General features: G+C 44.7%; 1 long non-coding RNA gene across 2 annotated transcripts in view; it reads right to left on the bottom strand.

Moving 5' to 3' along the window:
• LOC104993950 overlaps positions 1 to 12,573 on the bottom strand; it is a 109,905-nt gene that overhangs the window by 81,736 nt on the left and 15,596 nt on the right. The gene's annotated exons all lie outside the window — the stretch shown is intronic.

Raw genomic sequence — 12,573 nt, 5'->3', positions numbered from 1 at the left:
GCCCTGGGATTTCTTTGGAAGGAACGATGCTAAAGCTGAAACTCCAGTACTTTGGCCACCTCATGTGAGGAGTTGACTTATTGGAAAAGACCCTGATGCTGGGAGGGATTGGGGGCAGGAGGAAAAGGGGACAACAGAGGATGAGTTGGCTGGATGGCATTACTGACTTGATGGATGTGAGTTTGAGTGAACTCCGGGAGTTGGTGATGGACAGGGAGTCCTGGAGTGCTGGGATTCATGGGGTCGCAAGGAATCGGACACGACTGAGTGACTGGACTGAACTGAACTGAACTGAACTGAAACTATTCCTCACTAAAGCTGATTCCCTGGTAGCTCAGATGGTAAAGCGTCTGCCTACAATGCGGGAGACCTGGGTTCAATCCCTGGGTCGGGAAGATCTCCTGGAGAAGGAAATGGCAACCCACTCCAGTATTCTTGCCTGGAGAATCCCATGGATGGTAGAACCTGGTAGGCTATAGTCCATGGGGTCACAAAGAGTCGGACATAACTGAGCGACTTCACTTTCACTTTCAAATCTGGTTTAAGATCACAATAAAATGAAAAAAGATTATCAAATCAAAGAAAAAAGAAAATATTTTAATGTACAGTAAGATTAAATTTTGTTTTCATTATAAAATATGGCATTTTTTGGCCATTTGAGTATAAGATGGATGAGAAAGTCACATCCAATTGTAATACCCAATATTTACATAAAAGCCTTGCTAATACTGACACTTTGCATAGATTTTCCAGGTAATATTCGGACATTGTATACCCTCAGATCATCCTCAAAGACTGAGAGCTGAGCCTTCAAGGCACACGTGTTGATCAATTACTTCACTAGCTATGTATGGTGTAGGCCACCTGAAGCCAGAAAGTGACCACAGTTGCACAAATATAATGGAGGGGAAGCGATTTTTCAGTATAAGGATTTCTTGATATAATCCAGTCTGATTACAAGAGAGAGAGGGTGAGATCTAGCCACCGCCTGAAACAGTCAACTTAGTACACAGAAGTACAGAGTCACCACCATATAACCCCAGAGAGAACCCTCAATTTAAAACTTTTCTAAAAAACAGCAAATTATTGATGACAAAATCTCTACACTAACTTCACAGTTTTCCTGTACATCTAAAACTATTATAAAATTAAAGTTTACCTTTTAAAAAGAACTTATTCCTTTATAAAATAACCCACTGAGCTTTATATACAAATACTGTTGACACTGCAACCTGAGCAGGAGTTGTGACATTTTTGAAACATGAATCGGTAAAACCTTCATGACGTCACCGGCTTTAGGTGCTGCTTTTTGATGTTAGGTGGAGACCACAAAAGTGCTCGTGGGAAAACAGAAGAGGACACTCAATACACCTGTGAGCCCCTGGGAGATCTCAGATACCTATTCAGAACTACCAATGAGTGTCATTCTAATGAACACCCACAAAACCTGGTTTCTGGGGATAAGATTTCTCAGGATAACTCGAAGGAGCCAACACAGCTTGACAGAGACTGTACTCCAAGACAGACAGGAGATAGATCTTCTGATTCCTGAACAAAGAGGGACTTGAGCTATCCTGGCAATGTGAATTTAAAATTGACCAATGTCCCTACTAGTCCTTGTTATGCTATATTGATGATGCTTATGATTATTTCATGTACTGCCAATTGTCTAACCTGTGTTGTCTCTGCCCAGGTCAACCAGCTACAACATGCAGTGCCAGTTCAACAAAGATATAAAACTACAGCCGACCACGGAAAATATCAAACACCCTTGGACACCGCTATAAGGACTCTGAGGCTTGAGACTAGCAAGAGGGGGAGGCCCAATACCCCTCGCCGCCCCAGTTCAGCAGGAAGTAGCCAGAAAGACCTCGACGCCCCTATTCCCAAAGAACTGGGCCTCCCATCTCTTGAGGGGGGAATGTTAGGTAGGTAGAATAGGGAAAAGGAGTCTAAAATGGCAGTGGCTAAAAGACAAGGAAGGTCCGAGGACCAGAGTAAAGACTTCAGGCAGAACAAACAGAACCAACAGCACTCCTGGCTAAGCCCAATTTGCATAGGGCAGGCCCAGGTGGAGGAAAAAAACATATAAAAGGAGGAGCCAAAGCGCTTTCTCAGGGACTCTCTCTCCCGCGTGCATGGGCTCTCTCTCTCTCTCTCTCTCTCTCTCACTCTCTCTCCCTCTCTCTCCCTCTCTCACTCTCTCTCCCTCTCTCACTCTCTCTCCCTCCCTCCCCACGCACTCCTCCACTCTCTTCTCTTCAAGTCTTGGATTCTCCTGCTATCTTCTAAATAGAATAGAGCTGTAACACTGATTTGCCTAAAAAAAAAAAAAAGTGCTCATGGATGCTTGCTCTAGAGTGGATTTGTGGAAGAGAGACTTAGAAAACTACACCCAAAATATACCCCCAACTATTGCTGCTGCTCATAAAAATGCTTTTAGATGCCAGGAACAATGGAAAAGATAACCAATACTACTATAAAACTCACATAAACTTGTTGACCAGTGGACAGCTGCTCTCTGCCTACTGATGAAAAGATCTGGAATAATAACTGAACAAATACAAATTGAATGAGAGAAGCCACATTAAGGAGACCTACTTTTTTCTTTACTGAAGTATGGTTCATTTACAATGTTATGTTAATTTCTGCTACACAGCAAAGTGATTCACTTATACATAAAATGTATTCATTTTCATTTTCTTTCCCATTAAGGTTTATCAGAGGATACTGAATATAGTTCCCTGTGCTATGCAGTAGGGCAGTGTTGTTTATCCATCCTATAAATACTAGCTTGCTTCTAACCCCAAACTCCTAGTCATTCCCTCTCCCACCCCTACTCTTGGCAGCCACAAGCCTATTCTCTATGTCTGTGAGTCTATTTCTGTTTCATAGATACTCTCATTCGTAAGGAGACTTACTTTAAAGTAGCTCATCCGGCCAGCTGGTGGACAGAACTGTCCTGCCACCCCTCCGAACCTAGGCAGGTAGGCACTGGGACAAAACCCACCCCTCAAAAAAAAAAAAATACCTACCACAGTTGTTCAGAAGAAAAAAAAAAAAAACACACCCAGAATTTCTACTGCCAATTATATATAAGAGGAAAGAGGAAATATTAAATAGTGACTCAAAGTGAAAATATAAGGCCAGTCACTGGGCAGTCCTCCCATACCCAAATGCAAGGCCTTTCAAACTAACTGACTCACCCAGAGAGTTTTTAGAAACAGGAAAAAAGCCAGATGCCAGGTTCCCGCCCCTGAGAGGAGAAATTCCCAGCAATTAAGAAAAGAGTACCAGGACTTCCCTGGTGATCCAGTGGCTAAGACTCCAAGCTTCCACTGCAGGGGGCCTGGTTCGATCCCTGGTCAGGGAACTAGATCCCACTTGGCACAACTGTGAGTTTGCATGCCAAAATGAAGATCAAAGATCCTGTGCACCACAACTAAAGACCTGGCACAGCCAAATAAATAAATAAAAATAAATATTTAAAAAGGAAGAGTACAACTTGGAAAAGGACCCTAGAAAGAGAGTGAGAAATCCATATCCAAACCCACTTATACATATTCTAGGCTGCCTGGAGAGAATGGCGCTCACAGGCTAACATCATGTTTTAAGTCACTATCTCTTAAACTCAGATCACAGGTGCCCAGGTGCTCCAGCCTCCAGACTGTCACTGCCCTACACTTCACATTATTAGCATTCTTTGTATCCATGTATCAGAAAGTCAATTCAAAGTGGCTTTTAAAAAAGGAAAAGACGTTGATTGATTCCTGTAATCTGAAAAGCCAGGAGCAACCTGACCTCAAATGTGACTGAATCATGGGGTTCAAACAATACCATCAGGACTCAGTCTCTCCCTCCATGATTCAGCTTTGCTTTCCTTGACGTTGGCTGTATTCTGTCAGGTTTTTTTTAAGTGGAGGCCACTGCCGTCAACAGGGCTATAGTCTGCAAGTTTGGGAGCCACCATGGAAACACAGAGACTTCATTTTTTCCATTTCCATCCAAGTCCCAGAAGCAAGCATCTTTGGCTCTGATTAGCCCAGCCTGGGTCATGTGTCCACTTCTTAAGCAATCACTGCCCAGGAGGATATGTTACTGTCATTGACTGGTGTTCAATGGGTCACTTATTAATAGACAAGGATCAAAATCATTAGGCAACCTGAGATTCACCAACAACCCACATCTGAGTAAGGGCAACGACAGTCAACACACACACAACACCCAGGCCTCTCTGGCAGACTGAGCAGTCTTTCAGAGTTTGTTCTCCTCAAGATAATAATAACAAGCATTATACTTTAAAAAACTTCCCTGAGGAGTCTGGAATTATTATGAGCTAATATATGTAAAAAGCACTTACAAGAATGTCTGACCCAATGTAAATACTACAGAACTGTTAATTATCATCATGGAAGAAGGATCCTAGAGAAGGAAAAATATAATAACAAGCAGGGTGGAGGTATAGAACAGTTTAAATACTGAAAGGAGGGACTTCCCGGTGGTCCAGCGGTTGAGACTTCACACTTTCATTGTAGGGAGCATGGGTTTGATCCCTGGTTGGAGAACTAAGATCCTGCATGCCACGGAATGGTGTGGCCAAAAGAAAAAACTGAAAGGAGTGTGACCTAATTTTGTAACAAACTGGTAAAGCAGGATATATTGGTTAAACTACTTTTTGCTTCTTTGATCCAGAGTTTGCCACAAGATTGTTTTAAAATACCTTTTCAGTCATCTCTACAAGGGGATTTGGGAGTGAATAAATACTCAATACTGATTACAAGATGGTAGACTGATAGATGCTGGAGTCCACCCTCCTACAGCAAACTCTACCCATAATGGAAATGAATCTGAAAAAAAAAAACGTACACACACACCCCTAGATCACGCTGCTGTACACCTGAAACTAACACAACATTGTACATCAACTAAAGTTCAATTAAAAAAATAAAAGAATAAATAAAATAATGGATGATTTTTTTAAAAAGTCAAATGGCTCCAGGGTATGTGTGGAGCAATCAGCTCAGGTCCCCAGAAAGGCTCAGAAATTAGAGTTCCAATGATCCCTGAAGACAGGGGTGCATGTTAAGACTGAACACAGTAAGATTGACTGAAAATCTGTATGAAAAGCAAACAAACAGCCTCCATTAATCCCTGGGTTAATGAGCTGGGGCTCAAGTTCATCAGAGAGAAATTTCTGGTGCCACAAATGATCGCAAAAAAATTTCAGAATACATGGAGATAGATAATATTAAGTCTTTCAACTGATCCTGTCTTTATTTAAAATTTTGATATTTTGTTGGCTGTTAATTTTTTGCACTAATTTTGATTTTTTTCAAATATTGCATTAAAATACTATTTACCTTGATTACCGGGTTTTGAGACACCCAAGCTAAGTGCCTCACTTGCCTCTCTCTAGTCCTCACCTAGGTTACTGCCTTTTCAAACCTTTAGTACAAATCTGTTACAAGGAACAGCTTTGGGTTAGTGATCACTTGTAAACATGGTCCAACATAGGGTGGAGCAGAGATTCATCAGCAGTAGACAAGACATGAAAATCATCCGTGTGATTAAGAAATCTGGGCCTTTCCTGGTAGCTCAGTGGTAAAGAATCCACCTGCCAATGCAGGAGACATAGGTTCAGTCCTCAGTCTGGGAAGATCCCACATGCTGAGGAGCAACAAGTCCTGCGTGCCACGACTACTGAGCAAGCTCGTGCTCGAGAGCCCGGGAGCTGCAACTACTGAGCCCAGGTGCTGCAAACACTGAAGCCCACATGTTCTACAGCCCATGTTTTGCAACAAGAGAAGCTACTGCAAAGAGACACTGGTGTGCTGCAACTAGAGAAAAGCCCGTGCAGCAATGAAGACCCAGCACAGCCAAAAATAAATAAATAAGATTATTTTTTTTTAAAAGAAATTTGAATACGTAGAATTAGAACAAAGAGTTTAGGCTGGTTTCGGGTATTGGCAGGGATCCCAGAGAAGGGGTGGAATTTCTGTGTTCTCTATACCCTCTGATGAACCCCACAACTCATTTGTCCCTTAATCTTTGTCTCTCCAAGATGGAGTGACAAGCCTGAGATGCCACAGGTCTGGGCTTGCAGTTCAGTCCTGAGAAGAGAGTCCAAGGGTTTGAGACTGGATCCCTGAGGAACAGAGATAAGCAGTGGGGGCTGGAGAAAGGCCCAGGATTAACCTTACAACATCTTTACAGAAATGTTGAGAAGAACCAGTGTCAGAACAAGTAAATCCAAGTAGTTTCAAGATGTCAATCTAGTGGAAAGGGATTCTGAGAGGCCTTTATTGATACAAGGTTTACATAAAATGCTAATTGGTAACATAAAAGTGTGGGTCCCTCCCTGTTCTACCAGTGATGCTGGGGAGATAAGGATGAGGGAGGGGCTCACATCAGCCTCTGCCAGACAGAGTCTCAGGATAATGTTCTGGATTCTTTGATTTTTTTTTGCATCAGCAACCAAGCAGTGAGTACTGCTAGGGAAATCACACCCCAAGCCATGTTTCTCTACCTTTTTTCTGTGATTGCCCCCTTACAAAGCCTTTACCGTCCTGTATCTGCTTATGTATGTGGCCCTTTGAAGGGCCATAAGCCATTATAGAATCGATGATGTTGTGGCTCCACCCATGAGAATGCATGGCCTGTAGCCAGTTTCTCCCCACACTTTCTGGATTTTATATCCCCCTCAGGGTCTTCCCCTCATCACTTACACTCTTGTTCCTCCACATCTCAACCTTTCCACCCACCACCAGCCACCGCCCCCTCTCTGTTCCCTGACTGGCCCTCTTTCTTTCTTTCAAGAAATTCTGGTTTAATTGAAATGGGGTATAAATGACAGGCTTGCAGTACACTGTTAGGTTTAGAATTTTAGATGATCTACTTAAAAAAAAATTTAAGGGTAATACATTGTAAATAAGTTTTATTTTTATTTTAGTTTTTGGCTATGTGGCATGAGGGATTTAGTGCCCTGACCAGGGATGGAACCCATGCCCCATGAAATGGAAGCATGGAGTCTTAACCAATGGACCACCAGGGAAGCCCCCAGCCTTATTTCTTGAAGGGCATGCTACACTCTGATCTGCATTCTGATCTGCATTCCTTCTGTCTACTGAACCTGTTCTCCATAATATCACAAATGAACTCCAAGCCCCCGGACCAACATATACTCTTCAACCCAGCAATCTCCATGTCAAAGAAACCTTACCAGCATGTGCCTAGAAGATAGCAAAACTGGACACAATGTTTCACCACAACTCTTTCTAACCAGCCGGATTTTAAATGGTTGTGAATATTGAGTAACATTGGTCTGCCCAATCCCTAGTGGTCCTAACTTAAGACTCCCTTGGAACAATAGGACTTGTCTCCGCTGTGTACAAACCTGTGGACTCTCTCAAGCCTCTCCAGGGTACAACTTGCAACTTTTAATCATCATAAACATTAAGAACAGCCCCTTTCAAGCAGTCAGAAATCCCTGACTTAGGCTCCTCCCTGAATAATTCAGTTAATGTCTTCTCTAGTGGGTTCTTCTGCCTGACAAAAAAAAAGACACTTAATTTTGTTGACTGTTTTAATCTATTCATTTTATTTTGTTCTTGTTTTTTTATTTGGTGGTCTTTCACCCTTTGTAACTTTTCTCGAACTTTAACCCATAGAAATAAAGCCACCAAGTATATAAGGATATAAATACAAACATGCTCTCTGTAACATTCATCATATGTCTAAAAAGTGTAAACTGAATGATCACTGACAGAGGAATGGTTAAAACCAACGTGGAGCACCATGCAGCTATTAAAGAAAAAGCTCAAGGAGTTCCCTGGTTGTCCAGTGGTTAGGACTACATACTTCCACTGCAGCGGGGTATGCGTTCAATCCCTGGTCAGGGAATTCAGATCCCACGTGCCAATGGCCTGGCCAAAAAAGAATGAGTCCAAGGTATAAGTACTGAACCACAGAGATGTCCATGAGACAGAGCTCTTAAATGAGGAAGAAGTATACAGTATGGCACAGATTTGTCAAACAACAAAAACCAGCCACTCCTAGAAGTGTACTCATGATTGAAGATGATTCTATGCAACCCACAGAAACCTGAGCAGACTCTCTTTGGGCTTGATTTGGGGATACTTGCTGGGATCAAGGCAGCAGAGGTGGTGGGGACAGGTGGCAAGGGGCCAAGAATCTGCCAGCTTTCTTCTCTCTGAATGGACATAGCTCCCTGGGAGAAAACCTTCTTTGACTCTCCTCTGAGCCTTGAGTATCCCCTCACCAGCACCCGTTTGAGGTCCCACAAAGGCTCTTCTCTCTTAGTCCCATCCCAATACTCCCTTTGTAGGCAGAGCTGGTGGATGGGGACGAGGGGGCAAATATGCCTCAAGTACCAAGACTCTACCTGGAAGAAAAGAGATTGAGACTGAATTCTTTTTCACATTGTTTGATATGAATGAAGTTCTCTCTGAAAGTTGAGATGGTTCCAACAGAGATCCACCGGCAGGAAAGAACCCTAAAGTTCTCCAAAGGGAAGCCCCTGTGAGCAAAGTCATCTGGTCAAATGACCAGGCTCAGCATCAAGACTCAAGGTTTAAGGGGCTGAGGCTGGACATGGCCCTGACCCTGCCCCTGGCACCACAGTCACTCTGGGAGACCCTGTGTGAGCTAAGAGCTGGGAAGCCCAAGTGTGGGTCACTCTTATGGCCTGTGTAGCAGGCCCATGCAGCACTAGAAATGACCCATCAGATGGTGCAGGAACAACGTTTCCCTAGTGCCACCAGTGAACAAGAACAGAAGTGAGTACCACACTCAGAGAGGGGGGGCGGGTGCTGGGCTTCCTGCACACTGGGGAGGGGTACTCAAATTACTAACTGGAAAAATATGTGATATAAAGTCTACCCTCAAATCAGAGCCTATGTTTAGTTTAAACTTAAATAGTTTATAATGCTGTGTTTGTATGTCCAATTTGTCCTCAAGGAATAAACACAAACTTCTGTAGTCCTGTGCCAAATATGGGCTCCAAACACTCATGGAGTGGGGACAGTGGGGTGACCCTCTAGCCAACTGAAGTCTAAGCCACACTGGTACAGGAGAAAAGAAGGGGATGAAATTGCTCTTGTGTTCAAAACACTTAAACAAGACTTTCTGGCTATGAAATGCAAGGTCCACCTCCCTCGCCCACAAGTCCCTGGGGAAGTATCTAGTGAGAGAAGCTTTGATCAAGAAGCTAAATTATCCTGCAAAGAGAGGTGGTAGAAAAGTGAGACAGAAAACAGGGCCCTGGGGATCTGGAAGAAGAGGAGAGTCCAGCTTTGGGGTGCACATACGGGCTTCCCTACTGCAAAAGCCAGCCCCTGGTCCTTCCTGTGGTAAACAGAAGAACAAATGGTAACTGTAAGGACCAGTAAATGTTTTAAAATAAGAAGCTTAATTCTCTCTGTTGAAAATAAGAGACTTCTTCCAACCCTTTCTTTTCTTTTACTATTTATTTATTTGGCTGCGTCGGGTCTTAGTTGAGGCACAGCAAATTTTCAACCTTCGTTGCTGCATGTGGGCTGTTCAGCTGCAGCATGAGACCTCTTAGCTGTGGCATGTGGGGTCTAGTTCCTTGACCAGGGACGGAACCCGGACTCCCTGCATTGGGAGTGTGGAGTCGTAGCCACTGGACTCACCAGGGAAGTATCTCCAATCCCTTCCTTAGAGCATTAATGTTAGAAAAGACAGAAAAGTTCTTTCTCTGTCTCTTTGAAATGTATGGGAATCTTTTTAGAAGCTAAACCAGCTTCTTGCAGCTTTATGACCCAGGAATGTCTCTCTCTCAAGGCCCTGGCAGTAATCTCTTTGAAATGGAAAAATCAGGACAGAGAGCACCCCCACCTCCCAGTTTCTGTGAGAGGATAGGACCCTAACTGAGGTGAGCACCTTGCTCCGAGATGCAAAACTACTTCCTGTCATAAAGATATGAGGATGTTGGTTTTCCTGTGATTAACCCTACTAATAACACCAAGGATCACCAATCACCAGGTAAAGTTAGGATGAACGGTGTGTGACAAATGGTGTTCTCAAGCCTCTTACTTGAGAACTAGTTACTGTTTATCTTGAGAACATGTGTAAAGGCTGCATCTGTTTGGCACTATAACAGGATGGGATTACTTTATCTTTACAATCTCTTAGCAGATGGCCTGTGACGCACATCACATTCTGGTAATGCTTATTCAAGTATAAAACTATTTTCTTTTCTCCACTGCCTTTGTGGAGAGCTTTTCCTGGGTTGGGAAATCTTGTTTTTCATTATATTTCCCAATATAATGCATGAGCTGAAAAAGAAAAAAAGAATAAGTGAGAAGGTTTTGAGGAGTAAGACCTCTAAATGGAAAGGATGTGGGAAAATAATATGGGGTGAGGAGAGGCAGAGAAAGTTCTAGAAACACTGATGCTGACATTCAATTGAAAACTGTTTCCAGAATGTAAGTAATAGAATAGCAATGAATACATATGGAGACTACTGCCAGGTATTGTTCTGTTTTAAACATTAACTTATTAGCATATGTAGTAGCTTGGATTATCCATCCCCACCCCCACCCTGCCTCTGAGTATGCTCCAGCAGGCAGAAAAGGTGTCACAGAACAGCAGAGAAGCAGGCTGGAGTATGGACTAGTCTTGGAAGCATCACGCAAACTTTCTTTTTAGGTAAAAGTGACACTTGAAGGTCACGTGTGGAAAGGCCAGGTTCAGCTACTACAAAAGATGGGGAACGTGAGCCACACTATTTGGATATTACAGGATACCCCAAACTGGAGGAAACTGGGAGCCAGCAGACACCAGCCCCGAGCACTGAGGATGCAGTAAGCGGGAGTGGGCCCAGAAGATAAGAAGGGGAAGGGCACCCAGTAAGGATCAGACACTTCTGTAAGGTCTGGAGGCTGGAAGGCAGGACTGGAATCCCTCTCATGCCCACCAAAGACCAACATGTTGAGTCATTTTTGAGGGTCTGGCTCAAGAAAGCAGGTTTACCTTGCCCTGGCCTAGCCCAGGCTGCCAAGCACGTCCACTGTGAGCCAAATGCTTATAAAGACTAGGGCCAAGAAGACTTGGGTAGGGACCAGCAAGAGGCTTCCTGGGTGGGTGCTAAAGCCTGAGCCCTGAATCATCCTCCTGCTCCCTGGTTCCCCAGTTTCTGGCCCTGAGTGCCACAAAGGACCAGGAGACAGTGGGGGTGGGGGTGTGTGCTCAAAGTGGGATAAAGACAAGGGGGAAGATGAAAAAAGTAGAAAGTCATGACTAATAAGAACTTTACACCTGAGTTTTTTAGGAGAAAATTGGATTCTTGTGGGGAAAGCAAGCACCAGGGTCAGTGCTGCTGCTGCTGCTGCTGCTGCTAAGTCACTTTAGTCGTGTCCGACTCTGTGCGACCCCATAGACGGCAGCCCACCAGGCTCCCCCGTCCCTGGGATTCTCCAGGCAAGAATGCTGGAGTGGGTTGCCATTTCCTTCTCCAATGCATGAAAGTGAAAAGTGAAAGTGAAGTCGCTCAGTCCTGTTCGACCCTCAGCGACCCCACGGACTGCAGCCTTCCAGGCTCCTCTGTCCATGGGATTTTCCAGGCAAGAGTACTGGAGTGGGGTGCCATTGCCTTCTCCGCCAGGGTCAGTGAGGCCAGAATAAAAATGTACCTGGAACATATAGAAGAGAAAGAGGCTGTATTCATTCTGGAGGGACAAAGTCCATGGGAACCGGCCAAGGATGCTGGGTCCCTAAGTGGCTCCACATTGCACCTTCACACCTGGGTCCCTAACATTCTCTGCACCCACTATGAAGACAGGACAAAAGGAAGCTCTCACCGCCCTGCCTCAGTTAGGCCTCCCTCAGTATCTGAAGGGGTTGGCACGTGGCGCTAGCGGTAAAAAACCCATCTGCCAATGCAGGAAACATAAAGTGATGCGGGTTGGATCCCTGGGTCCGGAAGCCCCCCTGGAGAAGAAAATGGCAACCCACTTCAGTATTCTTGCCTGGAGAATCCCTGGGACAGAGGAGCCTGGTGGGACACGACTGAAGCTACTTAACATGCATAGCATGCAGTATCTGATGTGTATGTGTTTGTGGGGGAGGGTGTCCTAACCCAGCCATGTTTGACGCGAGGTTGGGGGTGGGGTGAGGAGCAAGTCTCTCAGCTGTTACTTTTCCAAGTTTTAGGCAACCTGGGGAAACTCTGATCATTTATTGAAGGACTGCGCTCAAATCAGGTAGCAATCAGAAACTGAAGACTGACTGGGCTGCACTGGGTCCAGAGAAACCCATTCTCCAGGAATGTCCCAGCGCAGCCACCCAGGTCGACCTTCCAGGGCTCGGCCCAAGGTCTTCCCCAGGTCCCAGCTCACAAAAGCAGGGACTTTCTCCTCCGTTTGGAAGACTGACACACTCCCTCTTCCTTCAAGCTCCCCAAAAGTCCCGGCGACCTCGGGGAGTGTCCTCGTCCTGCTCCCTTCAACCCCGAGGCCCCTGACCTCCTCGGGAGGAGAAACTCGGGCACATCCGTCCTCTCGGCTTCCCCCAGGCCGGGGCCCCTTTATCTCC

The sequence above is a fragment of the Bison bison genome, unplaced genomic scaffold, assembly GCF_000754665.1.
Source record: "Bison bison bison isolate TAMUID 2011002044 unplaced genomic scaffold, Bison_UMD1.0 scf7180017864249, whole genome shotgun sequence".
Classification (NCBI taxonomy): Eukaryota; Metazoa; Chordata; class Mammalia; order Artiodactyla; family Bovidae; genus Bison; species Bison bison.
The sequence above is the reverse complement of the archived record's forward strand: the minus strand, read 5'-3'. Positions and strand labels throughout refer to the sequence as shown.